Here is a 24,093-nt window from a genome sequence, read left to right as displayed (position 1 = left end):
CCTAAAACTAAAACCTAAAACTACATAACTTCTAGAGGAAAATGTGAGAATCTTTCAGACCACAGGTTAGGCAAAGATCTTAAATAAAACAAAAAAGTACAAACCATAAAAGAAACAAATAAAAATCATCAAAATTAAACACCTCTGTTCAAAAAGCATGTTTGCTTGCTCTCACTTCCAAAGAGTCTGAATCAGGGTGACATTCAGGAATCTGCATGTAAAACAAGTTATTTTTGATGCCAGTGGTTGCTGGGCCACTTTCAGAGAAACACTAACTTTCAGATCAATGCATTAACGAAAGTGATGGCTTTTATGGAAATAAGGGAGAAAGCATGCAAGCCTGCAGATTTTTTGGCTACTATTCTTCCTGTACTAGTAGCTCTTTCCCAGTGGTTCATTGTCTAAAATGACTAAGCATATTCACTGAACCAAGGCGGAAAGGAAACAGACTTTAAAATACAGTGAGTCTAGGAAAACAGAATGGTGGTTCCTCAAAAGATTAAACATAGAATTACAATATGATCCAGCATTCCATTTCTGGGTATATACCCAAAAGAACTGAAAGTAGAGACTCGTATACTCATACACTCATGATTATCTGAAAGCAAATAATCATACACTCATATTCATAGCAGCATTATTCACAATAGCCAAAAAGTGAAGATAACCCAAATGTCCATCTGTAGATGAACAGATAAACATGTGGTATGTACATACAATGAAATATAATTCAGCCTTAAAAAGAAATGAAATTCTAATACATGCCACAACATAGATGAACCCAAAGACACTATGCTAATTGAAATAAGCCAAAAACAAAAGAGCAAATTCCACTTATACAAGGTACTGAAATAGTCAAATTCTTAGGGAGAGAAAGCAGAATAGTGGTTACCAAGGACTGGGGGTGGGGGATAATGCTGATTTATTGTTTTATGGATACAGAGTTTCAGTTTAGGATGATGAAAAAGTTCTGTAGATGGAGAGTGGTGATAGTTGCACAACAAAATGTACTTAATGCCACTGAACTGTACAGTTAGATTAGAATGATAAATTTTATGTTATATATATTTTACGACAATTTTAAAATATATGTATTGTTAAGAATAAAAAAGGCAAGCCACAGATTGGGACAAAATATTTAAAAAACATATCTGGTAAAGGTCTTATATCCAGAATATAAACAGAACCCTTATAACTAAAAAATAAGATGAAGGGCTTCCCTGGTGGCGCAGTGGTTGAGAGTCCGCCTGCCAATGCAGGGGACACGAGTTCGTGCCCCGGTCCGGGAAGATCCCACATGCCGCGGAGTGGCTAGGCCCGTGAGCCATGGCCGCTGGGCCTGCGTGTCCGGAGCCTGTGCTCCGCAACAGGAGAGGCAACAACAGTGAGAGGCCCCCGTACCACAAAAAAAAAAAAAAAAAAAAAAAGAACTCTATTTTTTAAATGACAAAAGAATGAATAAACATTTCATAAAAGAATGTATAAAACTGGCACATGAAAAGATGCTTAACATCATTAGCCTTTAGAAAAATGCAAACTAAAACCAAATTGTAGGTACTGGTCACATCTACTAAAGTGGTAGTATATAAAGTTAAACATCCAACTTGCTACATAATCCAGGATTCCCACTCCTAGCTATTTACCCAAGAGAAATGAATACATATGTCCACATAAAAGCCTGTCAGTGAATGTTTACAGCAGGCTTATTCATAATAGTAAAAATAAAAAACAGATACAACTAAAATGCCTATCAACTAGTAAATGGATAAAAGAATTGTGGTACATCCATACAGTGGAATACTACTCAGCAATAAAAAGTAACAACTTACTTATATATGCAACAACATGGATTAATCTTCATTATACCAAGTGAAAGAAGCCTACCATACACACACACACACACACACACACACAAAAAATCTATAATGTTCCTTTTATATTAAATTCCTAAAAATGCAAAGCTTCAGTAACCAAAAGCAAATCAGTAATTGCCAGGGACCAAGAGTGGTAACACGGGATCAACTATAAAGAGACTCAGGGGAATATTTCAGACTGATGGAAATGCTCTATATCGTGAATGTGGTATAAGTTTCTCATAGGTAAATATTTGTCAAAAGTCATCAAATTATGGGTGATTTTAATTTATTTTTTAGTATTTTAATATTATTGTATTTATTATTGGTTGTTTTAATTGTATAAATGTTATATCTCAAGAAAACTGCTTTTTTAAACCACCACAGAATACAGAATAAATAGTGGAAAAGAATATTCTGTTTGAAACTTTTATCACAGCCTCACTGCTTATCACTAGTGCTAAGTCCCTTCCTCTAGTGGGGGTGGGAGTAGAAAGCACATTAGGCAAACAGTCCTGCTAATAAGCATTTCTTGAAATTGAGGCAAGAGAGGAAAGATTATCTCTTAGGCAGAACTACAGTTGCTAGCAAATTAAAAGGGGGGAGGGATTGAGAATCAGGGGAAAAAGACATGCAGTATGTAAAATGCCTCAGGGTGTTTAATGTAGGTAAGCTTGAAATAGGGTATCCAAAAGATCAAACATAGGATGGAGGAAGTGAGAACAGATCATGGAGTCACCAAACTGGAAAATCAAGAGGACTGGAGTGGGAGGGGATAGATGTATTAGGAAAACAGGAAGACAGCCTTAGATGTTAAGTGAAATATGGGATGCTATCTACATCATGCTTTTTAAAGCTCTCTGCAGTAAGCTAGGCTGCCTGAGACTGGAGAAGTTACCAGGCATACCCAAATTATAATCAGCTTCCTGTCGGTTTGTCTTACTTTTAAACTTTCAGTCATACCACCACCCTGTGTCCCCAGAAAAGCCTTATTTCTTCAGATTGTTAAATAACAGAATGATTACATACTGTTTTGATTTTCTTCCCAAGCAATCAACAAGTAAGAGCATTATCCCAGCCTGCCCAGGGTTGACTTCATCATGCCCTTGCTTACACGTTTCCCCATTCTGTTGTTGGTAATCTATCCCTAGAAATCCTAGAGTCCCTTAATGATCTGGCTCAAATTTACATTTCCAGTCTCATCTTCTGCCTCTTACAGCCATTCTGAAGTTTGCAATTTTTTTCTTACACAGAACAATAGTTCATTAATAAACACTTATTATTTTTGATTGACTTTACTGACTTCAATTTCTCAAATAAAACGAGAAAAAATCCAAAGCATGCCTACAACTATTAATATAAGATTAAGCGGTCAGTTCAAAATTGCTATTTCCGAAATTTTCCTAAAAATTGTCCAAGAGCTACACACAACTCAAATATGCACAAACTTGATTATGTGTAAACTACTACTATAATATTTAAAGAATAAAATGAATTGAAGGATTTCAAAATTCCCAAGCAATTTAATGTGAAACATATACATATGGACATATGTGTGTTAATACACATATATATTCAATTATGTGTCCTATTCTGTGCTAGCATCTCTGCTGTCAGTACCACAATACAACCATCTAGTTCATTTTTGCATATTCCCTGATAATATGTTACCTGATAATACGTTAAGGGCTTACTCTGGGCCATAATTTTCTTATGAGAAAAAGGTTTACACACTATGGGTAACATGAAAGCAATGGTAGTGATGTGAACAAAGGTGTAATTCTCCTAAGCATTGGTTCCTTCATCATCATTACGACTGATTCCCTGATGTTTATGATATTCGCTGATAGCTTCATGATATTCTGAAAGGTGAAAACAAAGAATATCATAAAGTAAAAGCAACATTCTATTTATATGCCTCACAATGACTTTCTCTCTCAACACACACATACACACTGAAAGTCATCAACAAATTTCAGTTTCAATTTCATAGATGAACAGCATTTTCTGTTTATTATATTATAATTATAACAACATCGCTCTGAACAATTGCCCATTATGTTCTTTTTTTTTTTTTTTTTTTTTTTTTTTTTTGTACGCTCCGGACGTGCAGGCTCCGTGGCCACGGCTCACGGGCCCAGCCGCTCCGCGGCATGGGGGATCTTCCCAGACCGGGGCACGAACCCGTGTCCCCTGCATCGGCAGGCGGACTCTCAACCACTGCGCCAACAGGGAAGCCCCCATTATGTTCATTTAAGAATGGATAAGAACAGATAACTAACTACATGAAAGAATGCTACAATTCCCACACACAGAAACGTATGCCCCAACTTCTCCATATATACAACCAATTAGTGGTGTTTTATTCAACTGTTATGGTTTCCTTCTTCCTTGAAAATTGACAACTTCCACAACTCATTACACATAAGCTCCCAAAAAGATGTACACCTGTCTTGATTAGAATATCTAGTTCTGTGATATTTTTGAGGCAGAATATATATTTTCTTTTAATTATTGGCACCACGTTAAAGTAACTGAATTGCAGAGGAATGAAATTTGCTTAGAAAACCACTACACATTTTCCAAGCCTGAGAACCAACAAACACTTGCTATGTAATCCAACATCAGAGACAGGGAGAAACAAGTCTACTGAGAGTCGATTTAAAAAAAGAAATTTTTTTGCATGATTCTGGACCTCAACACTGCTACACAATCACAATGGAAAGAATGTGTGGTAATTAACCAGCTTTAAATGCTGAAAGTATCCAAACAATCATTCTTTTTCCCTAAGAACTTTTTACAAAAGGGGAAATCCTGTAGACTTTATGATTGCGCCGTCAGTTTACTTTACTTTTTAAAAAATGAAAACAAACCAAGTACTGGGTACTGCTGTTCACAGATTTTTTTCCCTCTTTTTTAAAGTAAATAGTACCTTATCAGGCATATTATTCCATTTTACTGTATTCATTAAATCTCTCTCCAGCATATGTGATTAACTTCTTAGCATAATGACTATTTTCCATAATCTGAGACTGTGGTAAAAATAAAAGGTCAAAGAACAATAGCAATAACAGTAACTGAGTTTTACCAAATCATTTAAGTCAAAAGTATATACCTGTCAATAATCCTTATAGACTGTTGTTAAATGTCAATATACTTCCTGATACAGGTACACTGTTTGACTGTGTCTGAGACTAATTAATTCTGGGATCTCAGCCATGATTTCTAAGAGTTTTACTATAAATTATCCTTATACTAGAACTCAGTATCTCATAGTCATTTCTTTATCATGTGAGATTTGGAATACTGTAAGGAATGAAAGCAATTTATGAAGCAAACTGCAAGGCCACTCTTCTTCATACAGTGGTAAGATGACCATGTATTCTTTAAAAATTTTTATTAGCTCCATATTTGACATTCCACCTTGCCAAAGACACCCTGTTTGTTGTACTGGAAGAGGAAATAGTCAATTAATTTTTTATTTCTATGGTGAGTGTATTAGTCAGGGTCCTCCAGATACACACAGTTGACCCCTGAACAACACGGGTTTGAACTGCATGGGTCCGCTTATATGCAAATTTTTTTCAAATAAATACTTACTGCAATACTACATGATTTATGGTTGGTAGAAGCCAAGGATGCAGAACCACAGATACAGCAGGCCAACTAGAAAATTATAGTCAGATAATAGACTACGCAAGGTTCAGCACCCAACCCCCATATTTTTCAAGGATCAGCTGTACAAAAAATAATAATTACATATATATATTATTATTTTTATAATACTACATTTTATTTTTAATATTTAGATACATTTTTTAATATTTAGATACATTTTTTAATTTGTTGTTATATATTGGAGTATATAGTTGGTTTACAATGTTGTGCTAGTCTCGTGTACAGCAAAGTGATTCAGTTATACATATACATACATCCATTCTTTTTCAGATTCTTTTCCCATATAGGTTATTACAGAATACTGAGTAGAGTTCCCTGTGCTATACAGGAGGTCCTTGTTGATTATCTATTTTATATATAGTAGTGTGTATATGTTAATCCCAAATTCCTAATTTATCCCTCCCCCCCACCTTTCCCCTTTGGTAACCATAAGTTTGTTTTCAAAGTCTGTGAGTCAGTTTCTGTTTTGTAAATAAGTTCACTTGTATCATTTTTTTTTAGATTCCTCACATGTGATATCATATGATATTTGTCTTTCTCTGTCTGACTTACTTCACTTAGTATGATAATCTCTAGGCCATCCATATTGCTGCAAATGGCATTATTTCATTCCTTTTTCATGGCTGAATAATATCCCATTGCATATATGTACCACATCTTCTTTATCCATTCCTCTGTTGATGGACATTTAGGCTGCTTCCATGTCTTGGCAATTGTAAATAGTGCTGCAGCGAGCACTGGGGTGCATGTATCTTTTCAAATTATGGTTTCCTCTAGATATACGTCCAGGAGTGGGATTGCTGGATCATATGGTAGTTCTATTTTTAGCTTTTTAAGGAACCTCCATACTGTTCTCCACAGTGGTTGTACAATTTACATTACCACCATCAGTGTAGGAGGGTTCCCTTTTCTCCACACCCTCTCCAGCATTTACTGTTTGTAGACTTTTTGATGATGGCCATTCTGACCCATGTGAGGTGATACCTCATTGTAGTTTTGATTAGAATTTCTCTAATAATTAGCAATGTTGAGCATCTTTCCATGTGCTTTTTGGCCATTTGTATATCTTCTTCGGAGAAATGTCTATTAGGCCTTCTGCCCATTTTTTGATTGGGGTTTTTTTTTGATATTAAGCTTCATGATCTGTTTGTGTATTTTGGAGATTAATCCCATCAGTCGCATCATTTGCAATATTTTCTCCCATTGTGTGGGCTGTCTTTTCGTTTTGCTTATGGTTTTCTTTGCTGTACAAAAGCTTTTGAGTTTAATTAGGTTCCATTTGTTTATTTTTGTTTTTATTTTCATTACCTTTTCGAGGTGGATCCAAAAAGATACTACTGCGATTTATGTCAAAGAGTGTTCTGCCTACATTTTCCTCTGTTTTACAGTATCCAGCCTTACATTTAGGTCTTTAATCCATTTTGAGTTTATTTTTGTTATGGTGTTAAAGAATGTTCTAATTTCATTCTTTTACATGCAGTTGTCCAGTTTTCCCAGCACCACTTAATGAAGAGACTGTCTTTTCTCGTATATTCTTGCCTCCTCTGTTGTAGATTAATTGACCACAGGTGCGTGGGTTTATTTCTGGGCTTTCTAACCTGTCCCACTGATCTCTGTTTCCATTTTTGTGCCAGTACCATACTGTTTTGATAAGCTTTGTAACTATTATTTTTATAATAGTATATAATTTTAATAATTTTATATTTTATATATACATTTTATATATGTACCTATATACTACATACATATATACACACGTATATACATATAAAGAGACAGAGAGAGAGAGAGAGAGAGAAAGAGAGAGGGAACTAGATTAACAGGAACTGGCTTGTAAGATTATAGAGGCTAAGAAGTCCCAAGATCTGCAGCTGGCAAGCTGGAAACCCAGAACGCATGGTGCGGTTCCAGTCTGCATCCAAAGAGTCCCAGTCCAAGTGCAGGAGAAGACCAATGTCCCAGTCAAGCAATCAGGCAGAAGTTCCATCTTACTCAGTTTTTGTTCTATTCAGGTCTTCAAATGATTGGATGAGGGCAATCTGCTTTACTCTGTCTAGTAATTCGAATGCTAATCTCACAAACACCTTCAGAATAAAGTTTGATCAACTATCTGGGCACCCCACGGTCCTAAAATTAACCATCACAAGTCTACCCCTTGTCTACTTGGCACCCATACTCATCTCTTAAACCATACTTAATCTCCAAATAAGGACATAATTCTTTTATACCAAGGTCATAAAATGTGATATAGCTATCCTGTGTACAACTGGAAACACACTAACCTCTTCTCCAGAAGAGGAGGTAAAGTCCTTGAGTGATATTTACTCTACTCCTTGATATCCCAAAAATTTAAATACTATGCTGTAAAGTTAATAATACTTAAAATACTATGATATACACCTAATGCATTTTATGTTACATGATAAGTGGTTAAGAGAGGAAAAAAGCAAAGGTAGTTTACATATATATTGCCATACACACACACATGCACACACACACACACACACATTCATAGCAAAATAAGGAAGAAATACTCATGACTATTACAGTCCTCATTTCTGTAACTGGTCAAATGGCTGTAGCTGGTATTTATAACTGCCTTCTTCCATTACCCATTCTGTATTCCTTTTATCTTCAGCAAGCACTTCAGCTGGTCATGGTTCTTTACCTCGTGGAGTTACCCAAATCCTCATTCCTGAGGGTTCTGGGCCATCAGTAGTCCTCCCTCAATTGGGTTGTTTTAGTTTTCCATTGACTTTAATCACAGGGCATGATAATATTGAGATGCCCTAAAAAAATCTCCTGCATTTCAGACACACTCTTCCTTACCTCCATTGTGGAACAGTAGTCCAATATCCCCTTGGTAGTCAGGATCAGTCACCCCAGCCAGCACAGCAACTCCCTTCTTTGCCTGTTGATTCAGAGGTATGAGGAGTCCAAAGTGGCTGGGCAGTAGTCTTAATTTCCAATTCAATGGAATCACTGTGTCTTCTGGTGGAAGCATTCCTCCCTTTGGAACTAAGACCTATAGGCCAGCAGAGCAGAAAGTCACAGAAACAGGAACCAAAGTTTTGCTAGTGGCTCACTAGAGGTAATAGTGAATGGTGCCACTTCCATTTCCACCCCTTGATTCTTGGACCTGTGACCCTGGCTATGGAAGAAACAGCACCATATACTGTATGCTAATTCAAAGCATATACAACCTTGTGGAGAACCTTGCACCAGTCCTGCAAGATACTGACACCTTGCTGGCACCGTAACTTAGTCTTCAAAAGACCATTCCACCATTCTGTCAAGCCAGCTTCTTCAGGATGGCAGGAAACAAGATAAGACCAATGAATACCATGAACATGGGCCCACTGCTGCACTTCTCTTGCTGTGAAGTGAGTTCCTGGATCAGAAGAAACGCTATGTGGAATAGTATGTGGTGAATGAGGCATTCTGTAAGTCCAGAGATGACAGTTTTGGCAGAAGCACTGCACGCAGGGAAGGCAAGTCCATATCCAAAGTAAACATCTACTGCAGTAAGAACAAATCACTGCCACTTCAATTATGGGAGTGCTTTAGTATAACCAACCTGCCTCCACTTAGCTGGCTAATCACCCCAAAGAATGGTGCCGTATCAAGGATTCACCGTTGGTCTCTGCTGACGGCAGACTGGGCACTCAGCAGTGGCCACAGCCAGGTTGGCCTTGATGAGTGGAAGTCTGTTGCTTAGCCTATGTGTAACCTCCATCGCTGCCAGCATGGCCACTTTGCTTATGAGCCCACGAGGCAATGACAGCGGTGACAGGGGAAAGAGGCTGACTGGTATCCACAGAATGAGTGAGTCATCCTATCCACTTGATTATTAAAATCTTCCTCTGCTGAGATCACTCTTTAGTGAGCATTCACATGGTACACAAATATCTTCACATTTTTTGCCCATTCAAAGAGGTCTATCCACACCTTTTCCCCAAATTTCCTTGTCACCAATTTTCCAACCATGTTTCTCCCAAGTCCCTAACCATCCAGCCAAACCATTGGTCATAAGCCATGAATCAGTATACAATTGTATGTCTGGCCATTTGACCTTCCAAGCAAAGTGAACAACCAGGTGCACTGCCTGAAGTTCTGCCCACTGGGAGGATCTCCCTTCACCACTATCCTTCAGGGATGTCCCAGAAAGGGGCTGTAGGGCTGCAGCCATTCACTTTCTGGTGCTGCCTGCATATCATGCAAAAGCATCTATATAACAGGCCTGAGTCTTCTCTTCTGTGAACTGATGTTAGCAAACTTCCCATGAAGCCAGAGGTGCAGTCTGGAAAAAGACGACACTGTAGCAGAGTACGGCCCATGGACATTTGGGCCACTTCTTCAACTTATCTGTGCCTCCAGGGCCTGCTCGGGCCTGATCAGATATATTCCACTTCCACTTGATGATGGAGTGCTGCTGTGTCACGTGCCCAACTTTATGGCTTGGTGGGTCAGATAACACTCACTTCATGATGGGCAGCTAAGGTCACATGGTAACTTGGAGGCCCATGGTTATGCAATCAGTCTCTAAGGCCCAAGTGTAGGCCAACAGCTGCTTCTCAAGAGGCACAGTTATCCACAGAGGATGGCAGGGCTTTGGTCCAAAATCCTAAGGGCCTACACTCTGATTCTCCTAAAGGAACCTGCCAAAAGCTCCAAACAGCATCCCTATCTGCCACGGACACTTCAAGGACCGCTAGATCTGTTGGAACATATGGCCCAAGTGACAGAGCAGCTTGCACAGCAGCCTGGACCTGTGGCAGAGTCTTCTCTTATTCTGGGTCCCACTCAAAACTAGCAGCTTTTTGAGTCACTCAGTAAATGTGCCAGAGTAACACACCCTAAATGAGGAATATGTTGTCTCTAAAATCCAGAGAGACCCACTAGATGTTGTGCCTCTTTCTTGGTTGCAGGAAGGCCCAGATGCAACAACTTATCCTTGTCTTAACCTTAGAAGGGATATCTCAAGATACCTCACACCGCTAGACCCCCATAAATTTCACTGAGGTAGAAGGCCCCTTAGCTTTTATCAGATTTGTTTCCTACGCTCTGACACTAAAATGTCTTACTACTAAGTCTAGAGAAGTTGCTGCTTCTTGCTCACTAGGTCCAGTCAACATAATGTCCACAATTTAATGGACCGGTGTGATGATATCTTGTGAAAGAGAGAAGTGATACAGATCCACACAAACTAAATTATGACGTAGGGCTGAGGTAGGACAGTGAAGGTGTACTGCTGGCCTTGCCAGCTGAAAGCAAACTATTTCAGTTGGACCTTGCTGACAGAGATGGAGACAAACGCATCTGCCAGACCAATAGCTGCATACAAGTCATCAGGGGATGTGTTAATCTACTCAAGCAATAAAACTATATATGGCAGCTGCAATTGGAATCACCACCTGGTTAAGCTTACAATAATCCACTGTCATTCTCTAAGATCCATCTGGTCTTCTGCACAGGCCAAACAGATCAGATGAATGCAGAAGTGGCGGGAATCACCAACGCTGCATGTTTCATGTCCTTGATGGTGGCACTAATATCTGCAATCCCCCTAGATATGAGATAATGCTTTTGGTTTACTCTTTTCTTAGGTTGAAGCAATTCTAGTGGCTCCCATTTGACCTTTCTCACCATAATCACCTTCACTCCACTGGTCAGATAACCAATGTGGGGACTGTGATAGCTGCTGACTGTATCTATTCCAATTATGCATTCTGGAACTGGAGATATAACTACAGGATGGATTTGAGGACCCACTGGGCCCACTGTGAGACAGACCTGAGCTAAAACTTCATTGATTACCTGACCTCCATAAGCCCCTATTCTGACGATGGACCAAAGGGACAACTTGGGTCCCATGGAACTAGCGTCAATTCAGAGCCAGTATCCAGCAGTCCTTGAAAGGTGTGATTATTTCCTTTTCCCCAATGCACAATTACCATGATGAAAGGCCACAGAACCCTTTAGAAGGGCTGACAGAAAGACTGACAGTAAATTTTGGCAATGTACCAGCGTCCTTCCTCAAGGGAACCCTGCCTCCTCTTCATTCAAGGGGTTCTAGGTCTGTAAAAATTCAAGTCTCAGAATTGATTGATGGGTCATGACTCTGTTTTTTCTGATTCAGGCTAGACTTCGGTTCACTTGACCTAGAACTTTTCTGCTTATACAGATCAAGTAAGAATTTAGTAGGCTTCCTATCTATTTCACTTCTAGGAACACCATGATCAACTAGCCAACACCATTGTTCTGCCTAAATCAGACTATTCTAATTGCCGCTCTGCTGCCCAAACCACGCTCACCTTGCCTTTGACAGATGGATGTCATTACTCGGTCCCTGCCACCCTGGAATTCATTTACTCCCATTGCATTTAGGTTTCCCAGTTCAGTGACTGCATGCCCTACTGAAGCATCACAGAGCTCGTCAAGGATGCCAGGGCTCCCCTCACGATTTATCTCATAATATTGGTGGAAGCTATGTCTTCTGGACCCTCCCAGTTTGGGTGAGCACTTCCTAAATGACAAATCCACTCTAACATTCCAATATCCCTAAGCCCTTGATTCCCTTCCTCTACAGTAAACCAAGACAGGTAGACCCAGCATTTGCAGCTCACTCACTGTGAGCCACCTTTTGGTCCATATTTCGGCCAAACCACCACACTAAATGCAGAATCTCTGCTTAGTGAGCCCATATCAATAAATTCTGCCTGGTCCAACTTTACGTTCTTTTCATGATTATGCTGCACCTTTAGTATCCATTCCCACACATGTTCCCTGGATCTGTCTGTATAAATTAGAAAGTTCAAGTAGTTCTTTTGGAGTATAGTACATTTCCCCATGAGTCACACTTTGTACCTCACCTTTAGAAGCCTGCTGGGATTTCAGTCTAGTCATAGATCTAGAAGCAAAGAAAAGTGTTGGGGACAGGTCCTGAGGAGATCAGCATTGTCTTGCCTGGCAACTGCCTCAGGGGCTGCCATTAATGCAGAATTAATCCCCTCAGATCTCAGACAGGGGTGGAGAGGCTACTCCCACTGGGAGTGAGGAAGTAGCTACCACTGTGGGTAGAGAGGCCACTACCACTGAGGGTGGGAAGGATGCTCCCACTGGCAAAAAATACTCATCAAAATTCAGGGGCTCGATGTCTCTAGCTTCATCTCTTCAAACACTCCTAACTTTCAGGATCCCATTCCTTCCCAATCAGTGCTTTCCGTATAATGTATCAGTTTATGTAACTCTCACCTACTTGACTGTGAGGTTCTTGAAAACCAAGTGACATTTATTTCTGTATCCTCCAGTGCCTAGTATAGGAACCTGAAATATAGATTTCTATTGAATTGAATTTTGCTTCTCACCATAGTTCAGTTGTCCATTATTTTTACTTTCATTAACTTAGTTTGACAGTTATTAAATCCTTGTTTATGCACCTATCAAAGGTCTTCATCTGCTAACAGTGCCCTTTAACAGGAAACAGACTTGTTTACCAGAGAAACACATAAAGGACTTGCTTGCTCACATTTTTCTAAGACAATATAAAACTGTCCTGACCACTAATTTTCATTTCTTCCTGAAGTAAAGTACCAGTATCCTCAGCAGGATCATTTTTTTCATCTGATCCTAACTTGTAATTTTTTTTTCACTTCCATACATAATAAGTAATTGACTACCAATTTTATTTGTAAAAGATTTCTAACGTATATAGACTGTAATTCATCCAAAACATAGTTAAGTGTGCATGTGGGGAAAAAAAAAGGAAAAAAGCATATCTGAAGCACACAAAGTTCTCCTTTCCCTCTATTATTGGGTACATTCCTGACAAATCTGACCATTTCTGAGCAATATTTGAAAGACTTTTCCTCTGCACTATTATGAAGATTAACTAAGCCATTAGCTAAAAATCCAAAGTTTTCCCACAAGGCAATCCAAGCACTCCCAACTTTTTTATATGCCATAGTGCCAGGATCCTACAGAAATGTCAACTGATACTATTTCTCTACTGAGTAAATATATAACCAAATCCAAAAAATGCTAGCTATTAGGTGATGGCACTGACACAGTAAGTCTTATTTACTTAAGTTCCATTAGTTGTGTATAAGTATTTCTACATTTTAACCCCACGTTCTTATCAACTGTTTGAATCATCCCAATGTCTTCTACAGCACTGAAAATAATATTCTCAATTACGACTCTCAGGTAGTACAAGATGACAAGATGCTAAGCCAGCGAGTTAAATGCTAGGGAAAAAAATAAGTCCAGCTACTTTTGATTACTAAGGCATTAAAACCCCACAAGTACAAGTCTAGAGATTTTCACCAAATTAAAAAAAAAACAAACAAACCTGGGCTTCTGGTTGTCTGATAATCCCATTAACCAAGTAATATGTTCAGGCATAGCACACGGTAAGCAGTCAATAAATGTTTTCTTATTTTTTGTAATCATTTTGATAATCAATGAACTTTTTAATCATAATTCACAAGCCCTAACTAAAGATTTCCTCTATGTAAATTGACCCAATTATATAAAATGAACTGGCATAATATAACTGCTAATAATTCCAAGTGGCCATACAAGACAAAGAATACAGAGTTTACAAAAAGAGTTCACCAAGTCACTAAACAAGACAGCAAAAATAGCAACAAAAACAGCAACAATAAAAAACTCTGGGGAGGAGAGGAATTTCTGATTTCCAGAGTTGCCATGTTACATGTAAAATATATTAAAAATATATATATACACATATGTTTATAAATATCTAGTTTTCAACAAAAATTATGAGACATGCAAAGAAACAAGAAAGTATAGTCCACACACAGAGCAGAAAACCGGCAGTCAATAAAAATTTGCTCATGAGGAAACTCAGACATTATAGACTTAGACAAAGACATTAAAATCAACTACTTTAAATATGTTCAAACATGTAGTCTCAAATCACTAAAGGAAACTATGCCTAAATAACTAAAGTATAATAACAGTCTCATAAAATATAGAGTACTAATGAAAAGATAGGAATTATAAAAATAAAATATATAAAATCTGGAGTTGAAAAGTTCACTGACTGAAATAAAAAATTCATTAGAAGGTCTCAACAGCAAATCCCGAGCTGACAGAAGAAAGAATCAGTGAATCTGAAGATAGGTCAATTGAGATTATCCAATATGAGGAACAGAAAGAAAAAAGAATAAAGAAAAATAAAGTATCAAAACCTGTGGATAACCATCAGGAATACCAACATATGCACAAGCATAATGAGAGTTCCAGAAAAAGAGGAGAGAAAGAAAGGGGCAGAATAACTACTTCAAGAAATAATGCTAGAGGGGCTTCCCTGGTGGCACAGTGGCCAATGCAGGGGACACAGGTTCAAGCCCTGGTCTGGGAAGATCCCACATGCCGCGGAGCAACTAAGCCTGTGTGCTACAACTACTGAGCCTGTGCTCTAGAGCCCACAAGTCACAACTACTGAGCCCACGTGCCACAACTACGGAAGCCCACGCTCCTAGAGCCCATGCTCCCCGACAAGAGAAGTCACCACAATGAGAAGCCCGCGCACCACAACGAAGAGTAGCCCCTGCTCACCACAACTAGAGAAAGCCCACGCACAGCAACAAAGACCCAATGCAGCCAAAAGGAATAAAATAAACAAATTTAAAAATAAATAAAAGAGGGCTTCCCTGGTGGCGCAGTGGTTGAGAGTCCACCTGCCGATGCAGGGGACCCGGGTTCGTGCCCCGGTCCGGGATGATCCCACATGCCGCGGAGCAGCTGGGCCCATGAGCCATGGTCACTGAGCCTGCGCATCCAGAGCCTGTGCTCCGCAACGGGAGAGGCCACGACAGTGAGAGGCCCGCGTACCCGCAAAAAATAAATAAATAAAAGAATGCTTGAAATTTTCACAAATTTGATGAAAAACATTAACCTACACATCCAAGAAATTCAACAAGTATCAGCAATTATATTAAATACACAGGGGTTAAACACTGTAATCAAACAGCAGAAATTTGCAGAATGAATAAAAAGCATGATCCAACTAGGTACTGACTACACGACATGCCTTAGATTCAAAGACACAAGTAAAATTTTGCACACCAGTAATGTATCAAGGATAACTGAATATTTCATAATCAATATGCAGAATGGTATACTATAAACAACCCAAGGTTTGGAGCATCCATTTTATAAAAGTCTGTAAGTCAGTCAAAAATCTGATTTTCATTCATCCAAAATGTAGTTTTTTAGTAATATTCATATAAGCCCCTATCAGTGAAGCATACTTTTAGATGAATGCATCTTGCATAATACCACAGCACTGTCTTTACTACAGTTGCAGATGTTCTGAATTCTTATAATACAAAAGTAAAGCATCTTGAAATGATCATGTAGACCCTCTTTCACCACAAGATGGAACACAAAATAAAAGGCAATTTGGCTGGCCTCTTCGTTATCTATGCCCACTTTTGGTAGGAGATGCACATGGTCTATGTTAGCAAGGCTGGCAAAGGGAGAAGAAAGTCAGCCTTCTCTGAATACCAGGAAAAAGTGATTCCACACTTTACAAAATAGTGGTTATTTCACTGATATAGTTAATCTATATGAGTATATGTGTTCAACTGCATTACATAAATACCAAAATGTTCATACCCTTCTAAGGTAAGAAGGTTTACTACAATTATAACATGCTGCATTTTAAAGTAGCTAACATTATTTCTGATCTTCATCTATTAAACTTGTAACTTTTGAAAAGTCTTCTAATTTCAAAATTTTAAAATTATTGTATTCTCTGCTAGTGACAATAAATGTATCTCTAATTCTTTAAGTAAAACTCTACAGCATATAGCTAACAACAGTCTTTGTACCACTTACTGGGGATTTGACAGGGAAGGGAAGAGGATACAGGTCAAGAAATACTTAAAACAATTTAAAATTAGACAATATAAAAGGACAGAAATTTGGGTAAATATTTTAGAATTAACTGATACTGTCTCATGTTGATTTACTAAATTGCTTAATGAGTTTATTCTAAGAATTAAAATTAGAAGACAGATCCAGAGTAAGCAGACTACATACAAAATGCTTACGTAAACTCTACATTGGCATTATAGCCTACAAATAAAAGCAGATTCAAGAAGACTTGTGATCAAACTCCAGCTCTACCACTCACTGTTAATACAACCATAAATAACTTTGCTCACTTGTCTGAGACTCAGTTTCCTCATCTATGAAATGGGAAAAATACTACCTACCTCAAAAGGTTCTGGTTGGAATTCAATAAAACAACACACATAAAGGGTTACTGCATGATGCTGGACACAAAGATTTCTACAATCCTTATCAAAAGAAAAACATGAGTATTTTACATTACACAAAATGCATCAGGAATTCTATCTAGATCACTGACAGCAAAATAATAATGTGGATGGAAAAGCCATTTACTTATTCCACATGCTAAACCTATAAAATAAATGATTTAAACCGGATAAAATCTAAGGAACTGAGTTTCTGAAATTCTAGGATTCTACCATAAAGTGATGCACAAAAAGTCAATGATATTGACTGCCACATTTTGCTCTAAAATTTATTACAAATACATAGTCTGGAGGACAAATTCTAGGAATATAAAATAAAACAAAGAGGCAGTGTATATTAAGAATCTGAAAAAATTTCATACACTTTGAGTAATAACCATTTTTTAAAAAATCAATTAAAAAAATTTTATCAGAGTTATGCACAAAGATTTAATATTAATTCTGAGGAAAACAACTATCCTAACTACAAATCAAGAACATACAAATCAAGTTCTCCAAAAATTCATGATGTAGTAAGCACTCAGTGTAAGCCTAGCAAAAAGAAAAAACGGTAAGACAATATTTACAATTTTGTTTTTTAAATGTCTGCAAAAAACAAAAAAAAGCCAGCAAAATATAGCAGGAATTATCTCATATTAATGGAAATGGATTAACTCTTTTCTTTATAGGATTATTTCCCAATTTTCTACTGTAATCAACTATGATTTCCACAATCAAAAAAAATACAGTATTCATTTATGATTTTTAAAAAAATGTCAGTGAACAAGAAGCTAAAGAAAACTTCCTCAATCTGATGAGAACTGTACTTACAAAAAAACCTATAGCTAACTACTTAATGGTAAAAGATTACATGCCTTCCCCACTAAGAAGAGAAACAAGGCAAGGATGTCAGCTCTTACTTGTTCCGTTTAACATCACACTGAAGGTCCTAGCCAGTGCAACGAGACAAGAAAATGAAATAAAAGGCAAACAGGAAAATATGAACTAAAACTGTCACTACTGGCAGACAAGATTGTCTACATAGAAAATCCCAATGAGTCTACAAAAGCTACTAGGGTAATTGAATTTATTAACAAGGTTGAGAATTCAAGGTCAATATAAAATATCAATTTATTTATATAAATAATTGGAAACTGAAATTTTTTAAAAGATTACCATTTACAACAGCACCAAATAACATGAAGCACTTAGACATAAATATAACATTTTGCACAAATATGTGCAAAATTATTATGCTGAAAGCTTTAAAACGTTAATGAGAAAAATCAAAGACTTTATTAACATCTTAACAACATTAAGATGTCAATTCTCTCCATATAAAACTAAAACTTCAGTGCATCCAGTCAAAATCCCAGGATGCTTTTTTATAGAATAGGCTGATTCTAAAAATGTACATGGAAAGAAAAGGAGCTAGGATACCCAAAACAAACACACACAAAAAGTAAGCTGGAAGACTCAGACTTCCTAATTTCAAGACATACTATAAAATTACATTAATAGGGACTTCCCTGGTGGGGCAGGGGTTAAGAATCCACCTGCCAATGCAGGGGGACACGGGTTCGAGCCCTGGTCCGGGAAGATCCCATATGCTGTGGAGCAACTAAGCCCGTGTGCCACAACTACTGAGCCTGCGTGCCAACAACTACTGAAGTCCGCATGCCTAGAGCCCGTGCTCTGCAACAAGAGAAGCCACTGCGATGAAAAGGCCGCACATGGCAACGAAGAGTAACCCCCTCTTGCTGCAACTAGAGAAAGCCCGTGTGCAGCAACGAAGACCCAATGCAGCCAAAAATAAATAATAAATTTTTTTTTTAATTTACATTAATGAAGACGTTGTAGTTTGGGCCAAAGGAGAGACACATAGAACAATGGAAGAGAATTGAGAGTCCAGGAACAGATCTACACATACAGAGTCAATTGATTTTTGACAAAGGTGCCAAGAAAATTTACTGAAGAAAGGATAGTAAGGATAGTCCTTTCAGTAAGTGGTGCTGGACAAACTGGGTGTCAATACACAAAAAAAGAAAGGGCGAGAGAAAAAGAACTTTGACCCATATCTTGCACCACATAGAAAAATGAAGAAAAAATTGATCAAAACAGATCACAGACCTAAAGGTAAAATACAAAACTATAAACGTTCTAGAAGAAAACACAGTTTTAAAAAAATAAATCTTTATATCTTTGGGTTAGTCAAATTTTTCTAGGTAGGACGCAAAAGCACAAATCATAAAAGAAAAAAATGATAAACTGGACTTCTTCAAAATTTACAACTTCAGCTCTTTGAAAGATACTGTTAAGAAACTAAAAAGACAAAGCACAGACTGAAAGAAAATATTTGTGAACATATATATGATAAAGGAATTGTATCCAGGCTATACAAAATTCTTACAACTCACTAAGAAAATAGACCAAAGATTTGAACAGATAACTTCACCAAAGAAGACATACAGATAGCAAATGAGCACATGAAAAGATGCTCAACAGATCAGTTGACAGGAAAATTTAAATTAAAACATCAATGAGATAGCACTAAATACCTATTAGTATAGCTAAGATTAAAAGTAAAATGACAAATGCTGACCAGGATGTGGAGCAAATGGAACCATCAAACATTGCTGGTAAGGATGTAAAATGAAACAGCTATCTTGGAAAATAGTTTGGTAATTTCTTAAGAAGTTAAGCAAACATTTGCCACATGATCAAAGAATCCTACTCCTAAATATTTAACAAAAAGAAATGAAAGCATATCTCTACACAGAGACCGGTAGATGAATGTACAAAGAACTGTACATGAACGTTTACAGCAGCTTCATTCCTAAATGCCAAAAACTGGAAACAACCTAAATGTCCAACTGGTGAATAGATAAACAAATTGTGATATAGCCAGACAATGAAATAGCACTCGGCAATAAAAAAAGAACAAAACACTGATACATGCACTAAAATGGATGAATCACAAAAGCATTAGGTGAAAGGAACCAGAAAACAAGTTCTATACACAGTAGGAGTCCATTTATATGACATTCCAGAAAAGACAAAGCTATAGGAACAGCGAACAAATCACTGGTGGCCAGATCTGCTGCTGAGGGGAGAAAACGAACTACAAAGGAGCAATGAGGGAACTTTTTGGAATGACAGAAATGTTCTTTGTCTAGATTGTGGTAGTGGTTACATGACTATTATGCATTTGTTAGAATTTAAATAACAAGATACTAGATGAGATTTTTTTTTACTTGTAAAGTATACCTCAATAAACCCACATTTTAAAAGACACAGGACATGCCCTTTTGGAAAATATGCATCAAGTTAAATGAGCTAAACCCAGCTAAATGGGTATTTGGGTGGGGGAGAAACAGTGGGGAAACAAAAAAATTAGAAATACTGGAAATCAAAATACTGATTTATCAATAGTAAATAAGAAGAAACACATTGATACAAAGAGTTACTCTAAAGAGAGTTGCCTTTTTTATTGTTCTCATTGTTTAGACAGAAAAATAACAAAATTTGATGAGTTTCAAGAAAGACCAAAAGTCACAAGTAACAGACTGATAAAGGAGGCACAGTGATTACAAACTAAAATTTGGAAACAACTCACCTAAACATGCCCTTTACAATTTACTGATTAAAAGAGTCCCGTCCACCCTAATGTACTTCCACCCCAATTTCTGCTATGAAGGGCAAGATAATAAACCTTCAAATAGTTTTCTTTATTCATAACAATCCTATGTACTTTACAAATCTTACATCTATAGCTAGGGGTTCAAGATAAAATGCCTCTAACCAGACAAATTCCTGTTTGTCCATTTAAGCTTCAGACCAGCTACTTTGTAACCATCTTTCTTTTCTTCTTCTTCTTTTTTTTTTTAAACTGCCACCAAAAAAAAAAAAAAGCTGTCTCTCTGTGATGACTTTCTGAAGTTTCTTTTTGTCTGTTATTAAGTATCAAGATGATTAAAATAAACAGAAAGCTCTCAGAAGGTTTGAGCTGATCACTCCAGTAAGATACATTTTTCCAGTTAATAAAAGCTAAGAGGTAAATTGTAACTTTCATCACTTTGTTTTCTTTATGTTTATTCTATTTGGCTTGTACTGTTGCTAGGAAACCTGTTCATAATAAGATTTCCCAGCCCACAGAAGAACCTCCTAGCCAGCCTGAAGAATACCAAACTTTGTAACCAGGGCAATTCTCTACCACACAATTTACTGGCTAGCCAGCACCATACAGGTGCACTTCCCCTGGCATCCCCCCGCTGCATTAACCTTACAGGTACAGTACAGCGAATTCCCTTAATGCAACAGAAATCGTAGCAGAAGGTAAATGATATGAAGTGTTCAGCTCTCTGATGGCATAGAACAACGCGAATTTATTGCCACTCCCTGTCACCCCACCCAACTAAATATTCTGGGTATTTTGTCTTAAACTGTGGGGTGAAATGTTAGCCCACCCCAATGACAAGATGAAACGTCAGTCCACCCCAATCTCTAGTACCATGCAACATCCAAACTGCATCCAAAAGCCATCATCCAACTACCGCCCAGATAAATATTTGGAGAGTAAGGTGGGCATCAGTATCTGCACAGTTCAGAGGGGGAGGGAAGGAGAAGAGCCGGAATTCTTAAGGTGCCGCTGAATCACCTACAGCTGTGACCAGAACTTTACCCTCCAGGAAATCAGCATCTGCCCCAACTCTCAACACGGAAGCAAGTGAGAGTAGCAGCAGCAACATCATCCTACCAAAAAAAAAAAAAAACCTACTCAGCGCTGCTTTTAATAGAGTTCCCACTCCTTCGAGCGAAGACAAAAATAGGTTTCACGTCCAAAGCTTTGCTCCGCACTACGCAACAAGGGCAGATGGAAGAAACATCTTTGAGGAGAGAGGGGGCGCACTTCAGAGGATGAAGGATGCCTCACCACTAGGAAAGTTACTGGCTGCTGCTTTCACCCCGAAACGCCACTTTTATTGCAACCTATGGCCCAAAGTAACGGCAAGGAAATGTCACTGACGGCCGTTGTAGAGCTTTTACCCTGGTGTACTTGGCCAAGTCGAAGGGGAAACATAAACCAGGCGCGATCGGTGAAAACTCGGCAAGGATCAAAGTCAACGTTCAGTGGGAGCTTCGGTGACACAACAGTCACGTGTACTTGTGCGCAGGCTTTCGAAAACATTCGATTCTGCAAAGCGCAGGGGCCGAAACCTGGCGGAAAGGGCAAGCACGGGTCGGCACCGCCCGCCAAGGGAGGCAGGTCACGCCCCCTGACTCTCAGGCACCGCGACCGACCTCCCGGGGCCAGGCCCGGGCGGAAGCCCGGCTGCGCTCCCCGCCCGCGCCCAGGCCGCCTCCGGGCGCGCGGCCGGCCTCGCGCGGCCCCGGCCCCAGACCCAGGCCCAAAAAACGAGCGTCCGTTTACCTGCGCCCCGGCTCTCGCCGCCGCCGCCGCCGCCACCGCCGCCGCCGCGCCGCTCCCCCACGCCGTCAGGTGAGCCACCCACAGCACACAGCTCTGCACGCGTGCACCCGGGCGCGACCCAGACCCGGGGAACCAGGGCCCCGGCTACACGAGTTGGGGTAGCCCACGTACCACGCACCACCCGGCTTCCAGCACCTCTGCCCCCGGAAGTTGATTTCCGCCAATGCCCGCCCAAGGCCGCGCCTGTCACTCAACGCCCACACCGCGTCACGTGTTCCTATGCTGAGGCCGGGCCCGGGGGCCCCATCTTCACAGGCCCGCCACGCCTGGCTCGAGTGGTCTTCGGAGCCGTGCCCTGGGAAAGCGGTTGACTCAGGCGCTACTTCCTGGTGGTTACATCTTCTAATGCCCCTTGAATGACAGGCCCTTTTTCTATATCTAATCCATGCAAATCAAACCGTCCCCGAGTTGGCACTGCCATCCGGGACTTTGTAGGATTGTTCCAGAGAAGAGGAACAATCCTCTTCACCACCTCCAAGCAGAGTTCTCTAAATACTGGAACTGAGTTAAATGCTGACGTGTGCTCAAGAAACAGTGGACTAGACAACTGCTACATCTCCTCTTGACGTATCGGAACTCTCAAAGCACCAGGATGCACCCAAGCCCAGAGCCTTTCCAGACCACTGCTGTATGACTTCAGCCAAAGAGCTCTGCTCTAGAATTACGTATGTTCTTGTCTTCATCTCCAGATCACAGCAATTTGTAGATGCCATCTCTGTTTCAGAGAGAATCAATTTTCAGCTACCAAGACACCCCCTTTTTTCCAAACCTTCAAATAATTTCTCCTAAAGAAAAGAGAGAATGACAAAACTGACCGTTTTATTTGAAAGCAGGCATGGTTATATAGATTTTTTTTTTTTTTTTTGGTCCATTGCAGACTGTCCATAGATGTGAAAGAAAAACAATTACCAGGACATTTGTTAAAGATTTTTCCATTTTTGACATGGGAGGCATTTGGGGAACATCTATTTAACAATTTACATAACAATTTTTTACTGTCCCTACTGAGCCAAGTTGGGACAATCCAAGAGTGCACAGGATACACTCAAGATCTTTGCCTTCAAGGAGTTAACAGTCTAGTAAGAAAGACAGACAAATAACCTAGGAATTTGAGCATAAGTCTCTGGAATATTCATGTTCATTGTATAATAGGCATTCTTTAACGTTCTGAACTTTAACATTTTGGACATTATTTTTCTCATCTTTCCATTGAACAAAACTGGCTCAAGCCTGTAATAATCTCTGCTCTGTACTGGAGGTGGAATATGTCAGCAAGGAATCCTAACAATCAGTTCTCCAGTAAGTGCAGGCTCAAGTGATTAATGAACAGTTTCAATATGGAGCATGAATGTCACCTCTTCTACACCCTTTTTTCCTGTCCACCATCTTCTTTGTGTGCATAGCAAACAGATTTCTATTATAGGAAATCTGATGCTTTCTTACACATATTTGTTTACCTATCTACTAGACCACCAAGTCAAGGACCACTTCTCAGTTGTATAGCTTTTTTTTTTGTTTTTTTACTAGATCACTGCTTTATTATACAGTAAGTCACCTACATACAAGCGAATTCTGTTGCAAGTCATTTGTATATGTCTTAGTCTACTTCTCCTTTATCATTGTATATCCTGCAACCTAGCACAGTGTCTAGTGATTAGAAGAAAGAATTTAATAAATGTTTCTTAAACTGAATACATACAGTTATCTTTGTATCATTTTGTGTCTCATCTCTTTCTGCTAGAACCTTCAGATGAGTTTCTGAGAGTTTTCATTGATATAT

The 24,093-nt window shown here is 38.9% G+C and overlaps 1 protein-coding gene across 7 annotated transcripts in view; it reads right to left on the bottom strand.

Annotated features, from left to right (window-relative positions):
* The window catches only part of CCDC91 (coiled-coil domain containing 91), a 405,594-nt gene extending 383,113 nt beyond the window's left edge, over positions 1 to 22,481 (bottom strand). For 5 of the 7 annotated variants that reach the window (XR_003791182.1, XM_029206061.1, XM_029206065.1 and 2 more), the window contains exon 1: positions 22,254 to 22,463. The gene's annotated coding sequence lies outside the window, so the exon portion shown is untranslated. Of the gene's footprint in view, positions 1 to 22,253 lie in introns of all 7 variants that reach the window. The other 2 variants (XM_029206060.1, XM_029206066.1) reach the window with 1 other exon arrangement.
* Positions 22,482 to 24,093: the final 1,612 nt, after the last annotated feature.

This window comes from Monodon monoceros, unplaced genomic scaffold, assembly GCF_005190385.1.
Source record: "Monodon monoceros isolate NGI ecotype Baffin Bay Population unplaced genomic scaffold, NGI_Narwhal_1 Super_Scaffold_6, whole genome shotgun sequence".
Taxonomy (NCBI): Eukaryota; Metazoa; Chordata; class Mammalia; order Artiodactyla; family Monodontidae; genus Monodon; species Monodon monoceros.
The sequence above is the reverse complement of the archived record's forward strand: the minus strand, read 5'-3'. Positions and strand labels throughout refer to the sequence as shown.